This window comes from Diospyros lotus, chromosome 7 (genome assembly GCF_014633365.1).
Source record: "Diospyros lotus cultivar Yz01 chromosome 7, ASM1463336v1, whole genome shotgun sequence".
NCBI lineage: Eukaryota > Viridiplantae > Streptophyta > Magnoliopsida > Ericales > Ebenaceae > Diospyros > Diospyros lotus.
In genome coordinates this window covers 18923077-18943956 of record NC_068344.1, presented here as the reverse complement: position 1 = coordinate 18943956, position 20880 = coordinate 18923077, and the positions used below count along the sequence as shown (strand labels likewise).

The window sequence follows — 20880 nt, the reverse complement described above, 5'->3', positions numbered from 1 at the left end:
CTTTTTTAGGGTATTTAAAGGTGTCTCAAAGTTTAAGACTCTAGTAGGCATTCTATTGATTAGATAGCAAACAGTTAAAACAGCATCTCCCCAGAGGTATTTTGGGACATTATTAGAAAACATAATAACCCTAGTTACCTCAAGCAAATGTCTATTTTTTCGTTCAGCTATTCCATTATGCTAAGGAGTTTCACGACATGTTGATTGATGGAAAATACCTTTTTCTTTAAAAAAAAAAACCCCTAAACATTCACTGAAGTACTTTGTTCCATTATTAGATCGAAGAATACAAATTTTTGTTTGAAATTGGTCTTCGATCATGTAAAAGAAATCTTTAAAAACTCTTGTCACTTCGGATTTCTTGGTAAGCAAGTAAATCCAACATAGTCTAGTATGATCATTGATAAAAGTTACAAACCATAAAGTGGTTATCTTTGAGGGTCCCCAAACATCACTATGAATCAAATAGAATGGTTTTGAAGAACGGTAAGGTTTGGGAACAAATTTAATCCGATGATCTTTAGACAAATGACAGCTTTCACATTGAAACTTAGAACAATCCACTCCTTTAAACAATTTAGGAAATAAGTGTCTTAAATAAGGAAAACTAGGATGGCCTAGCCTGAGATGCCATTGCATTATTGGATAAGAAACAGATATTGAACTATTATCACTTAATCCGCGAGCTTTTTTATTACTGAAGAAATCCTCATTGAAGTAGTAAAGTCCGTTTATCTCTCTAGCACTGCCAATTGTCTTTCCCGAGTTCTGGTCCTGAAATAGGCAATAAGAATCAAAGAAGATAATGCGGTAATGCGATAGTTAGAATCTTTTGAGAGTTTACTGACAGACAAAAGATTACAAGTAAGTTTAGGAACATGAAGTACTGATTGAAGATCAATACTTTCAAAGATTTTAATGAGGCATTTGCCAGCAATAGAAGAAAAATTGTTGTCTGCTATCCTTACTTTCTCACTACCTGAACAAGGAGTATATGAATAAAAAAGATTGGACAAGATGGTCATGTCATCAGATGCCCCTGAATCAATTATCCATGGAGCATATTTCAAGGAACTTGACAGGGCTAAAGGAGTTCTACCTGAATGTACCAAAGAACCATTAGGTGTACCAGGTAACGAATTGGACAGTAACAATGTTAAGAGTTGATTGAACTGCTCTTTGTTGAAGAAACTAGATGTGGAGGGAACGTCCGACATGGTGGCAGTAGGGACTGATGATCTGTTGACTAGTAAGTGACTACACATTGCAGATCCAGTCATCCTTCGCCTTTTAATCTGAGTTGGCTGGGTTTGCTGGATCTGTCTGGCGGATCTGACAATTGGATCTGGCTTAATGAGTCAACTTTGGTTGACCAAATCTGAAACGAGTCGTAACTGGGCGGGTCGGATCTGACCTAGATTTGGCAATGATTTGGATTTTCTTAAAATGTGGCCAACAACAATGGAGAAATCCCACCAGTAGTCACTGGAGAACCGACCAAGTTGGACGGCGATGAGAAGTGGCCGGCGGCGGATAGCAACGATACCATAGGGATCTGGAAGATTTGAGAGAGACGAGTCCAACAGTGGCGACGACGTTGTGATTGGAGTACCAAAGAGAGAGACCGGAGCAACAAACAGTGGCAATGGTTAGATCTAATGGCGGTGCGTGGCGGCGACAGTAATGGTGGTCGGACTTCGGGGGTAGGTTGATCCTAGGTCGACGACATCAATGGTGGTGGTTGTAGGAGCAAACGATGGCCGGAAAAGGCCTATGGAAAATGACAGGCGTGACAATGACTGGGAGGGAGAATCTGGGCAGCAGCGTGTGCCAACGCGTGGAGGCTCAACGACATATGTGTTTCGGGGGGGGGGGGGGGGTGGCCGATTTGATGCCGGCGATGGTGGTGGTGGTGGTGCGCAACTGGAAGGCAATGGTGGGTAGGTCTTGGCCATTGATGGCAGAGGCTTACTGTGACAGAAACTGAAGATGAGCGCAGCTTTTGGAAATGACGGATAGGAGAATCCTTGTCTTCTCCACTCTTGGCACTTGACAACGGTGGCAAGTTCGTCTGCTAGAACGATGGCAGATTGACTACGGCTGTGGGTGGCTCTGATACCATATAACCAAACAAAACAATATGGAATACAATGATGTCTTCACACACACCATCTAATCTACATAACACATCTTATATACACACCAAAAGATAGAAAAGTAAAACCCATAAAACATGGATATATGTAACCCATGAAACATGGATACATGTTTTCTCAATTTGTGGGATCCCATAAAGTATGGATCCATTATCTCCATTTCCTACATTTCTACAAAAGGTATCTAGGTAATCTACCCCATACACTTGTGTGTACCCCTTAGCCACCAACCTTGCTTTGTACCTGTCCAATGACCCATCAAAGTTTTATTTCACTATATAAACCCACTTACATCCCACTGGGTGTTTCCCTTTAGGCAACTGAATAAGCTCCCATGTTTGGTTCTTTTCTAGGGCTATTATCTCGGCCTCCATGGCATTCTTCCAATTCTTATTCCTTATTGCTTCAGAAAAAGTTTTAGGAATAGGAATGGTATGAAGATTGGTGAGAAAGGCTTTGTGCGGGGATGGCAATCTGGAATAGGATAAGAACAAGTGTAAGGGATGTTTGGTGCAAGTTTTAGTACCCTTTCTAAGTGCAATAGGCCAATCAAGATCTCACTTAGAGATTTTTGTTTTAGGTATGGGTTCAGTAGGCTCATCATTAGGTATTAAAGGTTTAACAAATTAATTACCTGGTGAGTTGTCAGGAGGGTTATCAAAATTGTTAGTGCTTGCAGCAACAGGATTAGGACTTGAATTGGATGTCGAGGCTTGCATAGTGGAAGAAGCTAGCCTTTTTCTCTTTGAGTAAACTTGCAATGGATGAGGAGTATCTGGTGAGGGCTCTTCTGGTGTCATACTTAGTGAATCCTTTGGAATAGTTGATGAGAGAGAAAAGGATGATAAATTAAGATCAGGAAGAGTAGGAAATTGATCCTTATCAATTAAACATGGACTCTGTCCTTGAGGATTAGGATGGCCAAAATAAGGGATATTCTCTGCAAAGGTTACATCGGCTGATACAAAGAATTTCTTGGAAGGAGGGTGATAGCACCGGTAGCCTTTTTGAGTAGAGGAGTATCCAATGAATATACACTTTAGAGCACGGGGGTCTAATTTACCTCTGTTAATAGTGGGGACGTGAACAAGGGATACATGTCCAAACACCTTAGGTTTCCAACAACTAGAAACATAAACACCAGGAAAGTGCTTGGTTAAAAGTTGAATTGGGCTGTGAGATTCAAGAGTTTGTGAGGGCAATCTGTTGATAAGGAAAGTAGTTGTTAGAGCTATTTCTCCCCAATAATGTTTAGGAACATTATGGTGGAATAGAAGCACTCTGGTAATAGCTAGGAGGTCTAGGAGGTGGCCATTCTTCCTCTCGGCCACTCCATTCTGTTAAGCAGCATAAGGGCATGAGGATTCATGAATGATGCCTTTCTGTTGAAAGAAAACGGATAAGGATTGGTTGAAAAAATCCTTGGCATTATCAAACCTAAATCTTTTTATTTCTACCCCAAACTGATTCTTAATCATGTTGTAGAATGAAGGAAAAATGTTGCCCACCTCAGATTTAGTTTTCAACAGATATAGCCACACTACCCTTGTGCAATCTGTTGAAAAGAAGAATAAAACATCCAATCTTATTCATTTTGAGGGAAAACTTTAGCATATATACATGCCTATCACTCGTATAGGTAGTTTCCTAAATCTAATTAGGAAGATTCCTAATTAGATAGTTTCCTGAACTTGCTTAGGAAATATGTACAGAAAAGGAAACAACTTACAACTGTAAAATACAATCAAATCAGAAAGATAATCAGCATAATACACGATACCAACAATATTAGGAAGGAATATACTTGCTTTCTAACACTCCCCCTCAAGATGGTGAGTATATATCACACATTCTCATCTTGCTCAATATCTCGTGATACACATGACCCAGTAAGCCTTTAGTCAAAACATCTGCCAGCTGCCCTCTTGTAGGAACAAAGGGGGTATAAATCAATCCACTCTCAAGTTTCTCTTTAATGAAATGCCTATCTACCTCAACATGCTTTGTCCTATAATGTTGAACAGGGTTATGAGCTATGTTTATGGCTGACTTGTTGTCATAATAGACCCTCAGAGCGGTTGACCACCTGATTTTCAAGTCGGTTAGAACAATTTTCAGCCATAGTAGTTCACAAATACCTAGGGCCATAGATTTGAATTCAGCTTTAGCACTAGACCTAGTCACCACATTCTGTTTTTTACTTCTCCAAATGACAAGATTTCCACCTAAGAACATGTTATAACCTGAAATGGACCTCCAATCCACAGGGGACCCTGCATAATCAGCATTTATGCATGCTTCTAATGATAATTCTCCTATCTTTTTAAACAAAATACCCTTACACGGAATGCCCTTAAGGTAGTGAAGAATCTCGTGCACGGCCTTTAGATGACTTTCCTTAGGATCATGTATAAATTGGCTGGCCACACTCATTGCATAAGCAATGTTTGGCCGAGTATGAGACAAGTAAATAAGTTTCCCTATGAGCCGTTGATATGATCCCTTATCTACTGTTCTTGCTTCCAAATCAACACTAATTCTATGATTTGGTTCAATCAGTATATCAAGTGCCCTGCTTCCAAGCATCTCGGTTTCAATCAAAAGGTCTAGCACATATGTGTTGAGAAATAAATATTCCTTCCTTAGACTGAGCTACTTCTATGTCCAAAAAGTATTTCAATTTTCCTAACTCCTTGATCTCAAATTCTCTTGTCAAACACCCCTTTAACTATTCCATTCTTTCTTTGTCGTCACTGATAATAATAATATCATCAACATACACTAACAATGATGTCATCCTTCCTATAACTGAATTATGAACAAATAAAGTGTGGTCACCTTGAGTTTGCTTGTAACCCAACCCAAGCATAACCCTAGTAAACTTCCCAAATCAGGCCGTTGGTGACTGTTTTAGCCCATAGAGGGCCTTTTTCAATTTGCATACAACATTCTCCTATTTCGTTTGCTACCCAAATCTAGGGTGAACTTCCATATAAATCTCTTCTTTTAACTCCCCATGTAGAAAAGAATTTTTTACATCAAATTGATGTAATGGCCAGTCATAATTAATTGCTAAGGACAACAACACCCTGACAGTGTTCATTTTTGCTACAGAGGCAAAAGTTTCAAGGTAATCTATCCTATAGGTTTGGGTATACCCCTTACCCACCAGCCTAGCCTTGTACCTTTCTAGAGACCCATTATACTTGTATTTCACCGTAAACACCCATTTACACCTATGGGCTGCTTCCCCTTTGGCAACTTAACCAACTCCTAGGTTTGGTTCTTCTCAAGGGTTGCCATCTCAACCATCATGGCATCCTTCCAATTTTCATTACTTAATGCTTCAGACAAGGTCTTTGGGACAGGAATGGTATTCAGGTTGGTTAAGAAGGTTTTATGGGCAGGAGATAAATAGGAGTAGGTCATGAACAGATGGAGAGGATGTTTAATGCAGGTCTGGGTTCCCTTTCTGAGGGTAATGGGAATGTCCAGGTCATTAAGTTCAAGATCAAGTTGAGTATAATTAATCGGGGTCAGGCTCTAATATAGATAGATCAGGGGACAACATAGGCTAAATAGGCAATGAAGTAGGTTCAGAATTGGGATTGCAAGTTTCTGGACCTGGTTTAGATGATTCAACATGCATAGGGTTAGGAACTGAGGCTTTTCTTCTTGAATACACCTTTAGTAGACTAGAAAAAGGCTGGAGATTTTCCTTGTGTATCACATTTAGAGAATCCTGTGGGATATCCTTTGGATAAGATAAAGAATGATTAAAGGAAGAAGAAGGAAGAATAAGAAGAAACAATTCCCTATTTTTTTCTTCCAAGAATTCAATATCCCTATGGGGATAAGAATCACTGAAATATGAACTTTCCTCCACAAAACTTACATTAGCTGAGACAAAAAAATGTTTGGATGGAGGATGAAAACATTTATAACCCTTTTGAGTGGAGGAATACCCAACAAAGATGCATTTAAGGGCTTTAGGGTCTAGTTTACTTCTATTAGGTGAGTGATTATGAACAAAACTCACTCAACCAATACTTTAGGACAGAGTCCATTAGATGGCATGAAGTCTGTAAAAGCTTTAGAAGGAAGTTGAATTGGGCTGTTTGAGTCAAGACTTCTAGAAGGTAGTCTATTAATGAGATAAGTTATTGTCAAGGCAACTTTTCCTCAATAATGCTTAGGAACATTATTGTGAAATAACAAAGCCCTTGTAACAACTAGCAAATGCCCATTTTTCCTCTTAACTACCCTATTTTGCTGAGGGATATAGACACCAGAAGACTCATGGATTATACCTTTATGTTGGAAGAAATTGGATAAAGTTTGGTTGAAAAAATCTTTAGCATTATCTATCTGACCCTCTTAATTTCAGCCTCAAATTGAGTTTTAATCATGTTGCAAAAATTGGAAAAGATGGTGCACACTTCTGATTTAGTCTTTAAAGATAAAGCCAAACCACACGTGTACAGTCATCAACAAACAGAACAAACCACCTAGCCCCTGATAGATTAGGAACCGAACAGGGACCCCATATGTCACTATGAATTAGATCAAAAGGAAGTGAACTTCTATTATTGAGAGGGAATGAAACCCTTTTATGTTTAGTAAGTTCACATACATCACATTGGTAATCCCTAGCATTTAATCCCCTGAAGAAAGAGGGAAACATAAATTGAAGAACTTTAAAAGATGGGTGTCCTAAACAAAAATGATGAAGCCAAAGTAAATCCTTATTAGGTTTAACTAAAAGTGATATGGGCAAAAACTACAGTTTTTTCAATCTATCCACTAAGATCTTCAAGGTGATAAGAGACCATCGTTTACCCTGGCACGCCCAATCATCTTCCCTGAATCATTTTTCTTGAAATTCACAAAATGAAGGATAGAAGATGGCACGACAATTAGCATAATGGGTTAATTTTTTAATGGAAACTAGATTCGTGAAAAGCTTAGGGACATTTAGGACATCTCTTAGGGTTAGATGGCCGTTAATGAATATATCTACTTGTACAACTACAGTTGTTAAGGATCCATCGGCCAACACTTTTTTTCATGTACTAGGGCATGGTTTATAGGACAAAAATCTGGTAAAGGAAGGGGTCATATGGTCTGTAGCCCTAGAGTCAAGGATCCAAGTATTTTCTAGGGCTAAATTTAAAGCATGTAAATTAAATGAAGTAGAAGTAATGCCTGTGAAGGCTAAGTTAGAAGTACCTGCCCTTGGCCCCTTTTCAAGAGTTCCCACCAAACTCCTTAATTTCTCTATTTCCTCCTGATTTAGCTTCATTGAATCAGCTTGATTTGGAGCTTTACCTTTTGCACCCCTGTTGGCTGTTAGCTACATAGGCCTGTCCTTTTGGTTGTCCTCCTCTAGCTGGCTTACCATGAAGCTTCCGGCATTTTTCAACAGTGTGCCTGGGCTTCTTGCAACAGGTGCACCACAAATTATCCTTGTTTGTGGTTTTAGTTGAGTGCGAATCCTTCCTCTCTTATCTAGCTAATCTCTCCTGACTAAGGCCTTTCAAAGTTAATAGGGTTGAACCCTCCATAGGATTTGTCTCCAGCATTACCCCCCTCCTGCCTTCCTTTGCACGCACTATTGATATTGCCTCATTTAAAGAAGGCAAATCAAACTTGCCAAGGCTTTGGACCCTAATTGCATTATGCTCTACATTGAATCCTAGAAGAAAGTCATAGGTTCTCTCCTTCTCCACAAACCTCTTTTGGATGGTAGCATCTTCACTACATTTCATTTGGATACACTGATAGTGATCCAATTCTTGCCACAATGTTTGCAGTAAGTTTGCATACTCGGTTATAGACTAAGTCCCTTGTTTAGTGGCTGCTACTTTAGTCCTAATTTCATAGATTTGAGAAGCATCATTTACCTTAGAATATGTGATCTTCACAGCTTCCCAGATCTCCTTAGCCGTGGTAAGAAATATCACCGTGTCACTGATTTCTAGAAACATTGAGTTCCAGAGCCAGGACATCACCAGTGAGTCCTCCTCATCCCAAGAGGCGCACGCAGGATCACTCTCCTTAGGCCCTGTCCCAAGCAAGGTACTCAACTTTCCCTTGCTTTTCAAGAACCTTCTAATTAGTTGGGACCACTTGATGTTTTTTTCCATTCAATCGGTAGGCTGCTTGGATATTTTGTAACTCACCACCGGTGATCACACCACTACTGGAACTGCCAGAGAAAGAGACTTCATTGGTACTACCAAATTCTATGGTTTTGGTCATGACTCAAGTTTATGAAAGAAGATTGGATCAAAGAAGATTTCAGCTACAAACAACCGAGGAAGACCTTATTTCGAGGATAGAACCTAAGGCTCTGATACTGTGTTGAAAAGAAGAATAAAACATCCAATCTCATTCATTCTAAGGGAAAACTTCGGCATATATACATGCCAATCACTCGTATAGGCAGTTTCCTAAATCTAATTAGGAAGATTTCTAATTAGATAGTTTCCTAAACTAGCTTAGGAAATATGTACAGAAAAGGAAGCAACTTACAATTGTAAAATACAATCAAATCAGAAAGACAATCAGCATAATAGATGATACCAACAATATTAGGAAGGAATCTACTTGTTTTCTAACACAATCATCCACAAAAATAACAAATCAACGCGCCCCTCTAATATTGGGAACAATTGAAGGGCCCCAAACATCGCTATGAATTAGAGAAAAAAGAAGATTAGCTCTTTTATTGGATGGAGGAAAGGACACTCTCTTGTGCTTTGCAAATTCACGTACAACACAATGAAAATTTCTAACATCAACATCACCCTAAGAGTAAAAAAATAAGGGTGACCAAGTCGATAATGGTGCAGCCACAATTGATCTTTGTTGGACTGAGCTAGGCATGACACAAGACGAACTTTCTCCTTTTTGTCCTGCTCACCCGGTTCCTCAAGGTGGTAAAATCTAACCCTAGCTCTAGTAAGACCAATCATCTTCTTTGTGCCTTGTTCCTGAATCTCTCAGAGAGTTGAATGAAAAATAACAGTGCAATTAATGTCTAAGATGAGTTTTTGGATAGAGAAAAGCGTAGTGAATAATTTAGGAACATGAAGGACATTTTTTAGGGTGAGATGTTCATTAAGAAGGACATCCCTTTGGCCGGCAATAGTGGTTAATGAACCATTTGCCATTATAATTTTTCTAGAGCTTGAACAAGGGCTATAGGTGATGAAAAGATGGGAGAAAGGGGTCATGTGATCCATAGCTCTAGAGTCTAGGATCCAAGAGTTAGGGTGAACAATTTCTTAAGCATGTAGAGTAAAAGAAGGGGAAGAAATACCTATGAGTGCAAGATAGCAGAGTGCAAGATAGCAGGTACCTTTCTCAGCCTTCTTGTCGAGGGATTCCAAAAAACTCCTCAATTTTTCAATCTCATCCCTATTAAGCTCTAGGGCATCTCCCTGTTCTAGACCCTTTTGCTTCGATTGTTTGTGGCTACTAGCCATGCACGCCTATCCTTGCCCTTGGCCCTTCAGTTGTCCTCCTTTGGATGGTTTTTCGTGGAGCTTCCAACATTTTTCTATGGTGTGCCGGTACTTTTTGCAATAGGTACACCATAAGAAATCCTTGTCCATAGCCTTCTTCTCCTCTCTTTTTGCAGTAGGTTGTTAGGACTCCCATTAGTCTTACCTATCAAAGACGTAAAAGGAGAGAAGCGATAAGGGCAGCCAAGGAAATTGGGTCAGGGGAAAAAGAGTCAGAAGTTGGTTAGAGGAGAATATTATTTTACGTGGCTGAAACAGAATAGGGGAGAGATATAAAAGGGGAGAGTGGAGGAGAGAGAAAGGGTGGAAAATTTGTTGAAGAAACCGTTAGAGAGTGAGGCCCTCTCGAATAGGCCTGATTTCTTGTGTTTTCTTTCTTGTTCTTTACTATTCTCCATTATTGTAAGCTACTGTAAGAGCTGAATTCAATCAAACAAGAAAGGTTATATCAATTTGGTATCAGAGAAACGATCCATGGGGGTGACCGTCTTGGAGAGAGTGGGGGATCTGGAGGGAAGGATGGAGAATTATCAACAGCAGATTGAAGGGAAGATGGAGGGACTACAGATGGGATTAGAATCCATGAAAAAAGAATTCCAGAGGGTGCAGAACATTGAGAAAAACATGGCGATGATGATGGAACAATTTAGCTTGCTGATGGAGAGATGGGAGGCCCAGGAGAAAGGGAGGAAGGGGAAACAGTCGGGCGAGCACATACTGATGGGTTCGACACTCACTGGGGAGGCCACGCCGGAGCTAGGAAATCGGCATAGGGAAGCTGGTGGTGAGTTCGATCCATATGGGAGGTTCAATGGAAGGGTCTGACGCCTGGAGATGCCAGTATTTGAGGGTGACGACCCAGATGGTTGGGTGTTTCGGGCTGAGCGGTACTTCACCGTGAATCAGCTATCGAATGCGGAGAAGTTGGACTCCGCTGCTCTTTCCTTTGAAGGAGCAGCTCTTGCTTGGTTCCAGTGGGAACAGCGAAGGTGACGGGTGAGAAGCTGGGAGGAGCTTAAGGCGATGATGAGAAACAGATTCAGGCCCACGCAGGAAGGCACGGTGGAAGAACGATTCCTGGCGCTCCGGCAGTGGGGGTCCATCAAGGATTATCGCCTCCGTTTCGAGACCTTGGCTGCTCCTCTCGAGGACATGCCAGAGGCGCTGCTGGAAGGCCATTTTATAAATGGATTGAAGGCCGACATAAGGGCGGAGATGAGAGTTTTGAGGCCAATTGGGCTGGAGGAGATGATGGACCTAGCCTAACGAATTGAGGAAAGGAATCTGGTGGTGCGAGGGGGCCATTCTAGTCCAGGCGCAGCCCGATCATAGGCCCCTGCAATTCCAGTCTCCAACCACCAACGAGTGCTGCTCTCTCCTTCCTCGGTGGCATCACCCCGATCGACTACCACCATTCCCGGCTTCTCTCACCGGCCACTTAATACCGGTAAGTGGAACAATTCCCCATTTAAACGGTTAAGCGAGAGTGAACTACAAGCTAAACGAGCTAAGGGGTTGTGTTTCCGTTGTGACGAGAAATATATGATTGGGCACAAATGTAAGAACAAGGAGTTGCAGGTGATGGTAATTCAAGAGGGGGAAGAGGAAGAGGAAGATATAGGTGAAGTTGAAATAGGGGAGAATTCAGGGGAGGAAGGTGAAATCGTCAAAACAGGAGAGGTAGTGGAGCTGTCCATCAACTCGGTAGTTGGTTTAACCCCTCCACAAACCATGAAGATCAATGGAAAAATAGGAGGCTAGGAGGTGGTGGTTCTCATTGACAGTGGGGCTTCCCATAACTTTAGAGCGTCAGATTTGGTGCAGAAACTAGGACTGGTCAGGTCGTAAACGAGGGGCTATGGCGTGATCATGGGGTCGGGCATGGTTGTTCAGGGGGCTGGAGTGTGTAGAGGGGTAACCTTAACGTTGCAAAATGTGGAAGTAGTGGAAGATTTCCTGCCATTGGAGCTAGGGAGCTCGGACGTTATCCTTGGAATGAAGTGGTTGGCCACTCTCGGGGAAACACAAGTGGATTGGGGCTCATTAGTCATGAAGTTTAGAGCAAGGGGGACTACTATCACACTATATGGGGATCCTAGCCTTAGCAAAACTTTGGTAACATTGAAGTCAATGATCAGGGCATTTAGAAAGGGTGGAGAAGGGGTGCTGTTGGAATTGGGGAGTTTAACTACTCAAGAGGAAGTTGCTGGCTGGGCAGTTCCTAGCAGCTTGTAGGAGCTTTTAGCAGAATTCGGGCATGTCTTTGAGGAACCGTGTGGGCTTCCCCCACACCGGAGGCAGGATCACATGATTACATTGCAGCTGGGAGCGTCACCTGTGAATGTGCGGTCCTACCGGTACCCCCATCTTTAGAAAAACGAGATTGAAAGGCTGGTTCGAGAAATGTTGACAGCTGGACTTATTCGACCAAGTGTGAGTCCGTTTTCCAGCCCGGTGTTGCTGGTCAAGAAGAAGGATGGTGGTTGGAGATTTTGTGTTGACTACAGAGTTTTAAACAAGGTAACCGTTCTCGATAGATTTCCAATTCCAGTTATTGAAGAACTTTTGGATGAGTTGAATGGGGCTGCTATTTTTTCCAAGTTGGATTTGAAATCAAGATATCATCAAATCCGAGTAGCACCTAATGACGTTCCTAAGACTGCATTCCGCACACATGAGGGGCATTATGAATTTTTGGTTATGCCGTTTGGGCTAACGAATGCCCTCGCTACGTTCCAATCGTTGATGAACGAGGTCTTTAAGGAGCATTTAAGGAGCTTCGTGTTAGTATTTTTTGACGACATTCTGATTTACAGTAAGGATATGGCTGAACATAAGAAACACTTGAGATGTGTGTTGGGGCTCCTAACAGTCCACCGGTTGTATGCCAATGCGAAGAAGTGTCAGTTTTGGCAGCGGGAGATTGAGTATTTGGGGCACGTCATCTCTCAAGATGGGGTGGCTGTAGATAGCTCTAAGGTTAAGGCGGTGATGGAATGGCCCAGCCCCAAATCCTTACATGAGCTTCGAGGATTCTTGGGTCTTACGGGGTATTATCGGAGATTTGTGAAGGATTATGGGAAGGTGGCACGGCCATTGATCGACCGCCTCCGGAAGGGTAATTTTTTTTGGGATGAAGTGGCGGAGCAAGCTTTTCAATCCCTCAAATGGGCAATGGCCAATCTGCCCGTGTTGGCTTTGTCGGATTTTTCAAAGGAATTCATGGTTGAAACTGATGCATCAGGGCAGGGATTAGGGGCAGTGTTGATGCAGCAGTAGCGCCCAATTGCTTTTTTCAGTCATTCCCTAAGCCCCACGGGTCGAGTTAGATCGGTGTATGAGCAGGAATTGATGGCAATAGTATTTGTAGTGAGAAAATGGCGACATTACCTACTTGCGCGCAAGTTTGTTATCAGAACGGATCAGCGAAGCCTTAAATTTCTTATGGAGCAGAGGATGGTTAGCCCGGAGTGTTAAAAATGGGTCATGAAGTTGATGGGGTACGACTTTGAGATTCAATATCGTTCCAGATTGGAGAATCGAGCAGCCGATGCTCTCTCACGCCTCCCTTCTTCTGCCACCTTGATGGCCATTTCCATTCCCCAAATAGTGCAGCTAGACCAACTCAAAGAGGAGGTGAAAGGAGGTGCTACACTCCAACAGATTGTTAGAGAGCTGCAGGAAAATCCTTCCAGCAGAACCCACTATGCGCTGGTGGATGGCCATCTGCTCTTCAAGGGCAGATTGTATCTTCCTAAAGGGTCGGAATTAATTCCGTTAATGCTGAAGGAAGGCCATGATGGACTGGTTGGGGGTCATTCCGGCTTCCTCAAGACTTATAAGAGGGTAGCCGCCAATGTGTATTGGGTGGGCATGAAGAGAGACATTCAACAATATGTTCAGCAGTGTCAAGTGTGCCAGCAGCATAAATATGAGGCTCTATCACCTAGTGGACTGCTACAGCCATTTCCGATTCCTAGTCGAGTTTGGGAAGATGTGTCCATGGATTTCGTCGAAGGGTAGCCTAAGTCAGCTGGGATGGATGCTATCTTGGTGGTTGTGGACCGCCTAAGTAAGTACGGACACTTTATTGCCTTGAAACACCCTTTTACAGCAGCTAGCGTTGCTGGGATTTTTGTGAAGGAAATAGTCCGATTACATGGGGTTCCAAGTTCTATAGTTTTCGATAGAGATAAAATTTTTGTTAGCCATTTTTGGGAGGAGTTATTCAGGTTGCAAGGCACTAAATTGAGAAGAAGTACAGCCTACCACCCTCAGTCCGATGGCCAAACGGAGGTCCTAAATCGCACTTTGGAGACCTACCTTCGATGTTTTTCCTCCTCCAAGCCCAAGGCATGGTGCAGCTGGCTACCATGGGCGGAATATTGGTATAACACTTCTTTCCATGTCTCATCGAAATTGACCCCATTCCAGATAGTTTATGGGTGTGAACCTCCCCTACTTTTGAGGTTTGAGAAAGGCACCACATCTGTGTCGATGATTGAAAAGCAATTGATGGAACGAGATTCTGTTTTGGAGGAGCTGCAGTCCCAACTATTGCGCGCACAAGCGAGGATGAAGGAGACAGCCGATAAAAAAAGGAGGGATGTGGAATTCAAGGTGGTGACTTGGTTTATGTTAAACTTCGTCCCTACCGGCAGAAGACCTCGGCTATTCGGATGAATGAGAAGCTGTCTCCTAAGTTCTACGGGCCTTACGTAGTAGAGAAAAGGATCGGGAAGGTGGCCTACAAGCTGTCCTTACCACCTTCGCGTGCAATCCATCCGGTATTCCATGTCTCCCAGCTTCGCAAAGCGGAGGGAGCAGTGCAGGAAATAGCTGACTTTCCTGACTAGCTAACAACTGAGTTGGAATTGAAGGTACAACCAGAATTCTTGTTGGGGGTAAGGCCGGGCCGGGGAAAAAATCTATGGAGCCTTGAGGTTTTGATACAATGGAAGGGGTTGCCACCCCTAGAGGCCACTTGGGAACCCTATCAGCAGATCCTACATCAATTTCCAAAATTTCACCTTGAGGACAAGGTGAAACTTGTGGGCAGGAGTATTGTTAGGACTCCCATTAGTCTTACCTATCAAAGACGTAAAAGGAGAGAAGCGATAAGGGCAGCCAAGGAAATTGGGTTAGGGGCAAAAGAGTCAAAAGTTGGTTAGAGGAGAATATTATTTTACGTGGTTGAAACAGAATAGGGGAGAGATATAAAAGGGGAGAGTGGAGGAGAGAGAAGGGGTGGAAAATTTGTTGAAGAAATCGTTAGAGAGTGAGGCCCTCTCGAATAGGCCTGATTTCTTGTGTTTTCTTTCTTGTTCTTTGCTATTCTCCATTACTGTAAGCTACTGTAAGAGCTGAATTCAATCAAACAAGAAAGGTTATATCATAGGTACACTAGGAATCCCTATCCACAACCTTCTTCTCTTTTCTAGGTCCTTTACTCTGATTAGGAGCCTTTAGAAACACCAAGGCAAAACTTTCTATCGAGGAATTTTCCACCATAACTCCCCTTCTTTCTTCTTTTGCACGAACTATAGAAATAACTTCATTTAAAGACGGTAAATCCTTCTTACTGAGGATTTGTACCCTTACTGCATCAAACTCTATATTGAGGCCAGCTAATAAGTCATATGCCCTCTCCTTCTCCACAAACCTCTTCTGTAATGCAACATCTTCACCGCACTTCATCTTTAGGCATTGGTAATGGTCCAATTCCTGCCATAGGGTCTGCAACAAGTTTGCATATTTTGTAATGGACCTTGTACCTTGCTTGGTGGGTGCCACTTTAGTCCTTATCTCGTAGATTTGTGTTGCATCGTGAACCTTGGAGTAGGTAAGCTTTATTGCCTCCCGAATATCCTTCGTTGTTGTTAGGAACATCACGGTATAGCTAATCTCTGGGACCATGGAGTTCTATAGTCAGGACATCACCAGGGAATCCTTCTCATCCCATGCTGCAAACGTGGGATCTCCCTCTTTCAGACCTATTCCTAAAAGATGGCTCAGCTTCCCTTTTCCCTTTAGGAACATGTTGATCAGTTGGGACCACTTCAAGTAGTTCTTACCATTCAACCGGTAAGTTGCTTGAAGATTCTACAATTCTCCCCCTGAGCCTTCACTATTGGTTCCAGCAAACAGAATCTCCGTTATACTATTGGAATCAGCCGAATCTGGCATAGGGTTATGAGTATTGGACATATTGTCCTATGAAGAAGATTGATGAAGGCCACAATAGTCCTAAAGAATGGTGACTATAATCCTATGGCTCTGATACTATGTTAAGAAAGACGTAAAAGGGCTTTCCATCTTATTTCTCTTTGAATGGATAGATGAAATTATATACAAGACTTCTTGCTAAACTAGGAAGTTTCTAAAAAACAGAATAAGAAAGTTTCCTAATCTAAATTTGGAAACCTATACAATATAGGATACAAGCTGATCTGATCTTGCCCGAGAATGAGGACAAGATTAGCTCCTTCATCGTTGGCAATTTTAAAATAAACTTTTAATTTTAGCAATTCACTAATTGATTGTAGAACATAGTTAGAAACTGTTAGCTTTTACTGTTAAATGATGACTTGGCATATGAGCTAGATAGAAGGAAAGATGACTTGGACAATAATGTGGCTTTGATTGATGACTTGGGGGAAAACTGAGGAACATGGTGGAATATTGTTGAGGGATGAACACAAATTGAGGAATGATGTGGCAATCAGAAGCTTTGTGTCAGTGTCCACATCACCTTTCCTTCAACTCATCCACCAAGTCACCATTTTACGATAAATGCTAAAAGTTTCTAATGGCATTCTATAATTGTAACAAACTAAAAAGTTCAATTATTGAATTGCTAAAATTAAAAGTTCACTCTAAAATTGTAACAAACCTAAAAGTTTAGTATTTTTCTAATTTACACAAACAAGTCCTAAATTACTACCCTAACTAAATTAATTCCAAACCTACTACTATAATACTGAGTTTGGCCAAAATAAGCACCGTTGGTTCAACCAACGGTTTCTTACTGTATTTTTTTTTTCTCAAGAACTTGAACTAGGGTAGTATGTTGTTGTTGTTGTTTGGTATTGTGGTTTGGGAATTTTTCCTGAAGTGGAATTATTTTGTGAAAAAATCATCTTGGGATTCATATTTGGACATCATCAGACAACTTAAGCATTATCCACATTCCTTTTCGATCCTTCCTCAATAATCATGGTTTCCATAATTTGGATAGTTTTGAAGGATCAAGCTCATTATTTCGTTTTCTTGAAGCTTGATGTATGTAAAACAATTTCATAGAGAGAAGATGGATAGAGAGGAGGTGGGGAAGGGTCATGAATTACAAATAGGCAAATTTTGTGTTCAAATAAGATTTATGCACAAATTTTTTTTTTTTGCGCCAAGCAAACACATGTATAGGACAAAATACTGCTTTAGTGGGAATGAATCCTGTACAAAAGAATGGGTAACAAAGCAGGGGTTATCGCTATCTAGCTATGACAAATCATGCAAAAGCTGCACAAAGATGGACAAACAAAACATCGTGTCCACTTTTAGCTGGAAAAAGTGAGAAGATAAAGCTAAAACTTTGCATGAAACAAAGAACTCCTTGATATAATAATTGTATAGCAATGGCACCAATACCACCCAAGGGGAGGGGGGGGGGGGGTGAATTGGATTGTTTAAAAATTTGTTTGAAAACTCGAATTCCTCTTTATGCAAAATGAGATTTTAATGCAAATGAGGATTAATGAAATGTTTAGAGTAATGAATGAAACAATGAACACAATTGAAAGAGGTACACAGCGATTTATAGTGGTTCGGTTTAACCTAAGCCTAATCCACTCCCTTAACTCCCCACTAAGGATTTTAAAACCAATTCACTATACTCCTCCTATCACTCCGGATAGGCCGTCCAACATCAAGTTGGTAATGTACAACATTTTGCCTTGACAAGCAAGCCCTCTAACAACAAGCTAGGCAAAAATAATACTCCTACAAACAAGTGTAGATCCTCTAGCAAAACAAGATAGGAAAAACAAACCTCCTACTCAAACACAAGTAAGTCCTCTAGCTAGATGAGCTAGGAACACGAGATTGATACAAGAAGAGAGAATCTAAGAGTATACACTCTTAGTTGCAATTTCCCTCAAGAATGAATGCAAGACTTGAAATAAAATTATACAAAGTGAATACAAAGTCTTAGAGAGAAAAATGAATAAGCAATGAAGCACAAAAATGAATGAGCACTTGAGAGCTTGTAATAAGATCACTTGAGCAGTTTGAATCATCCATTTGGTCTCTATTTATAGTACTTGATGAGATCTTACAAGAATATAGTCATTGGTAGTAGAAAAAACACTTTGGATTAGTGGACAAACTAATTGTTGGAGATTTCTGCGATAGAAACGGTCGACAGATGCAAGGCATTAGTTGACAAATAAGCTCAAATTAAAAAATCGATCAACAGCTTATTAGAAATTGTCAATAGTTCCTCATATATGCATTTTGTCGGTATAGATGATATTGTATCGATCGACAGATGCAAGTCATATTTCAGGAACATTAAAACTAGACATTCTGCCGGTTGACAATTCATTGAAAAATGGTCGACAAATTAGCTAAAATTAAAGGATCGGTCGACAAATGATATCATATCGGTTGATAGATGAAGGCAAGATTCAAGATATTAAGAACAAGCATTTTGTCAGTCGAAAACCCTAAGGCAAACGGTTGACAACCAAAAGCTTTTCAAGAAGAACAGTCGAGAGTCTCTTTCGAACTGTCAACAGTTTGGACTAAAATTGAAAAATGGTCTACAGGTTTCCTTAACCGGTCGACAAAGGACCCCTTTTTCCTTTGAAAAGATTTGCTTCATTTTAGTCCATTTTGACCAACGGTGCAAGTCAATCTTTTGAAACTAATTTAGGAGTTTTAACATGAGACTAATATTTGCAAATTTCCATGCATAAGAATATAGTTTGATTAATTATGTTGACAAAGTTCATGAAACAGTGTTTCCATTGTACGTTAAATTGATTTTTGTTTGACTTAGGATTTGAAACCAATTGTTGTTTTTCATCATCAAAACCAATCACGAGTAAAACATCACTCCCTACATCCTAAAAGGCTCTTGTATTCCTCTCTCCAAAGGTCGTCCCTGGTGTATAAAAGGCTAGTGACTGAAACAAAACTTATTGGATAATCAAGCACTTCCTCTGCCAACAACTCAAAAAAACTGCTACAAAGGTGACCATCTCGTTTTTTAAACCTAGTGTTTGGAAAAATTCAAAAAAGCCCTACTTTCTTTATTTATTTCTTCAAATGTGTAACCTTCATGTACATCTCTATACCCATTCCTTTCTCTGTCCACATGACAATTTAAGTCACCTCCTACAATGAGCTTGTCTCTTCTAGCTATTTCTTGCACTAACCCCTCTAAATCTTTCCAAAATTTTGTCTTTATCTCATCTACTAACCCAATTTGCAATTCATATGACCTAAGCATATTCATAGTTTTCTTGGCAGCAATAATCCTATCTCCTTCTATTCTCTTCACATCGACTATTCCATCCTTTAAAGTCTTGTCCATAACAATCCCCAATCCATTCTTTGCCTGATCTTTGCTTGAGTACCAAAGTTTATACCCACATTCTGTTAACATTTTAGCCTTTCTTCCAACCCATCTTGCCTCTTGAAGGCACATAGTATTATTTTTTATCCTAATCGTCACACCCACCACTTTCATAGATTTTCTTGTCAAAGTCTCCATATTCCATGACCGATACTTAATTTATGATCTTGGACTATTTACTCCTGTCCATTCATGAAAATGCAAAAATATGTAGACACTGATGCAGCAACTAACTCTTTTTTCACCACACACAAACAGTGCAGCGTGTTGCTATGAAGGGTTATGTTGACTGTTGGATTGATTAACATAGGTAATTCAAAATAAATAAAGTTAGAATCTTAGGGAGATCAATTGTCATCTAGGTCGACTCCTCAAGCTTCATTAGAAAACAAATTTCTTGGAAGGTCAACTGAACCACTTATAGTCGATTGTTAAGTTGACTGTAGATCCTACTTCTAGTGACCAAATTACCTCAATTGGTTTTGACTGACAGTTGACTGTTGGGTTGACTGTTCTTGTGACATCAGGAGATCCCCTGGAAACATTGACTCTAATGCGTGAACAGATTACTGTTGGATTGGCTGTTAATGTTAGAACACAAACCTGGTCAACTAGTTCTTCACAAAGTAGACTGGGGTTTGACTACTAGGACCAATGACCAAAAGAATTCAACTAGACATCTATCTAATCAATTATTGGATCAACTGTTGAAACCAATGACGAAAGAATGTCGATTGAAAGATAACTGTGGAGATCAACAACCAAAAGAGATTGATTGTTCCATCCAACAGTTGACTATTGGCTCCACTGTTGGAGCCAGTACTTGAAAAAATTTGACTGTCACCTTGATAGATGACTACCTGATGTAGAACAGAAGAGAATGGAGAAGAGAAGAGAGAAAAGAGAGAGGAGTGAAGAAGAAGAAGGTTGGGGAGACAGAGACAGCAGTTGAGAGGGAAAATTCTGAGAGGACTGTGTCTAATAACTGCCTACCATTCAAAATACAAACACACACACACACATATATATATGTGTGTGTGTGTTTGTGTGTCCAATATAAAATAAAAAACTACCCACAAATACTAGAAATTAAAGAAACAATTCCCAACATAATCACAAATATAAACGTCTTAAAATCTACTACTTCGCCTAGGATACACCCGTCCGAATCTTCCTCGAGACTGTCCCGCGTCACCACTACCCCTTAGCTGGCATCCAGGAAAGACTTATGGCTGAAAAGCACTCAAATTTAATTTTGAAAAAAAAAAAAACCCGTTAAATAGGCTTCATAAGTTTTGTTAGTCATCAAAATAATTAATCAGATGTCCTTGACCTTCAACTAATGCTAGTTAGCTTAACGTGCTCTTCTTATAATCAGCTTTTGAATTGCTGATAAAAGTGGTTTGAAACTGACATTACAGAATTGAAGTAACTGGGGTCTTTTGTCAATCATAAATCATTTAGACTTTAGCTCTGTAAATTTTGCCCCACTCATTCTATTTGTTATAAGTATGTTTAATTTGACTAAAAGGAGTTGAAATGACCTTTTTCTGTATTT

At 40.6% G+C, this 20880-nt stretch overlaps 1 protein-coding gene across 1 annotated transcript in view; it reads left to right on the top strand.

The window, feature by feature from the left end:
* The window catches only part of LOC127805741 (uncharacterized), a 51043-nt gene that overhangs the window by 29796 nt on the left and 367 nt on the right, over positions 1-20880 (top strand). The gene's annotated exons all lie outside the window — the stretch shown is intronic.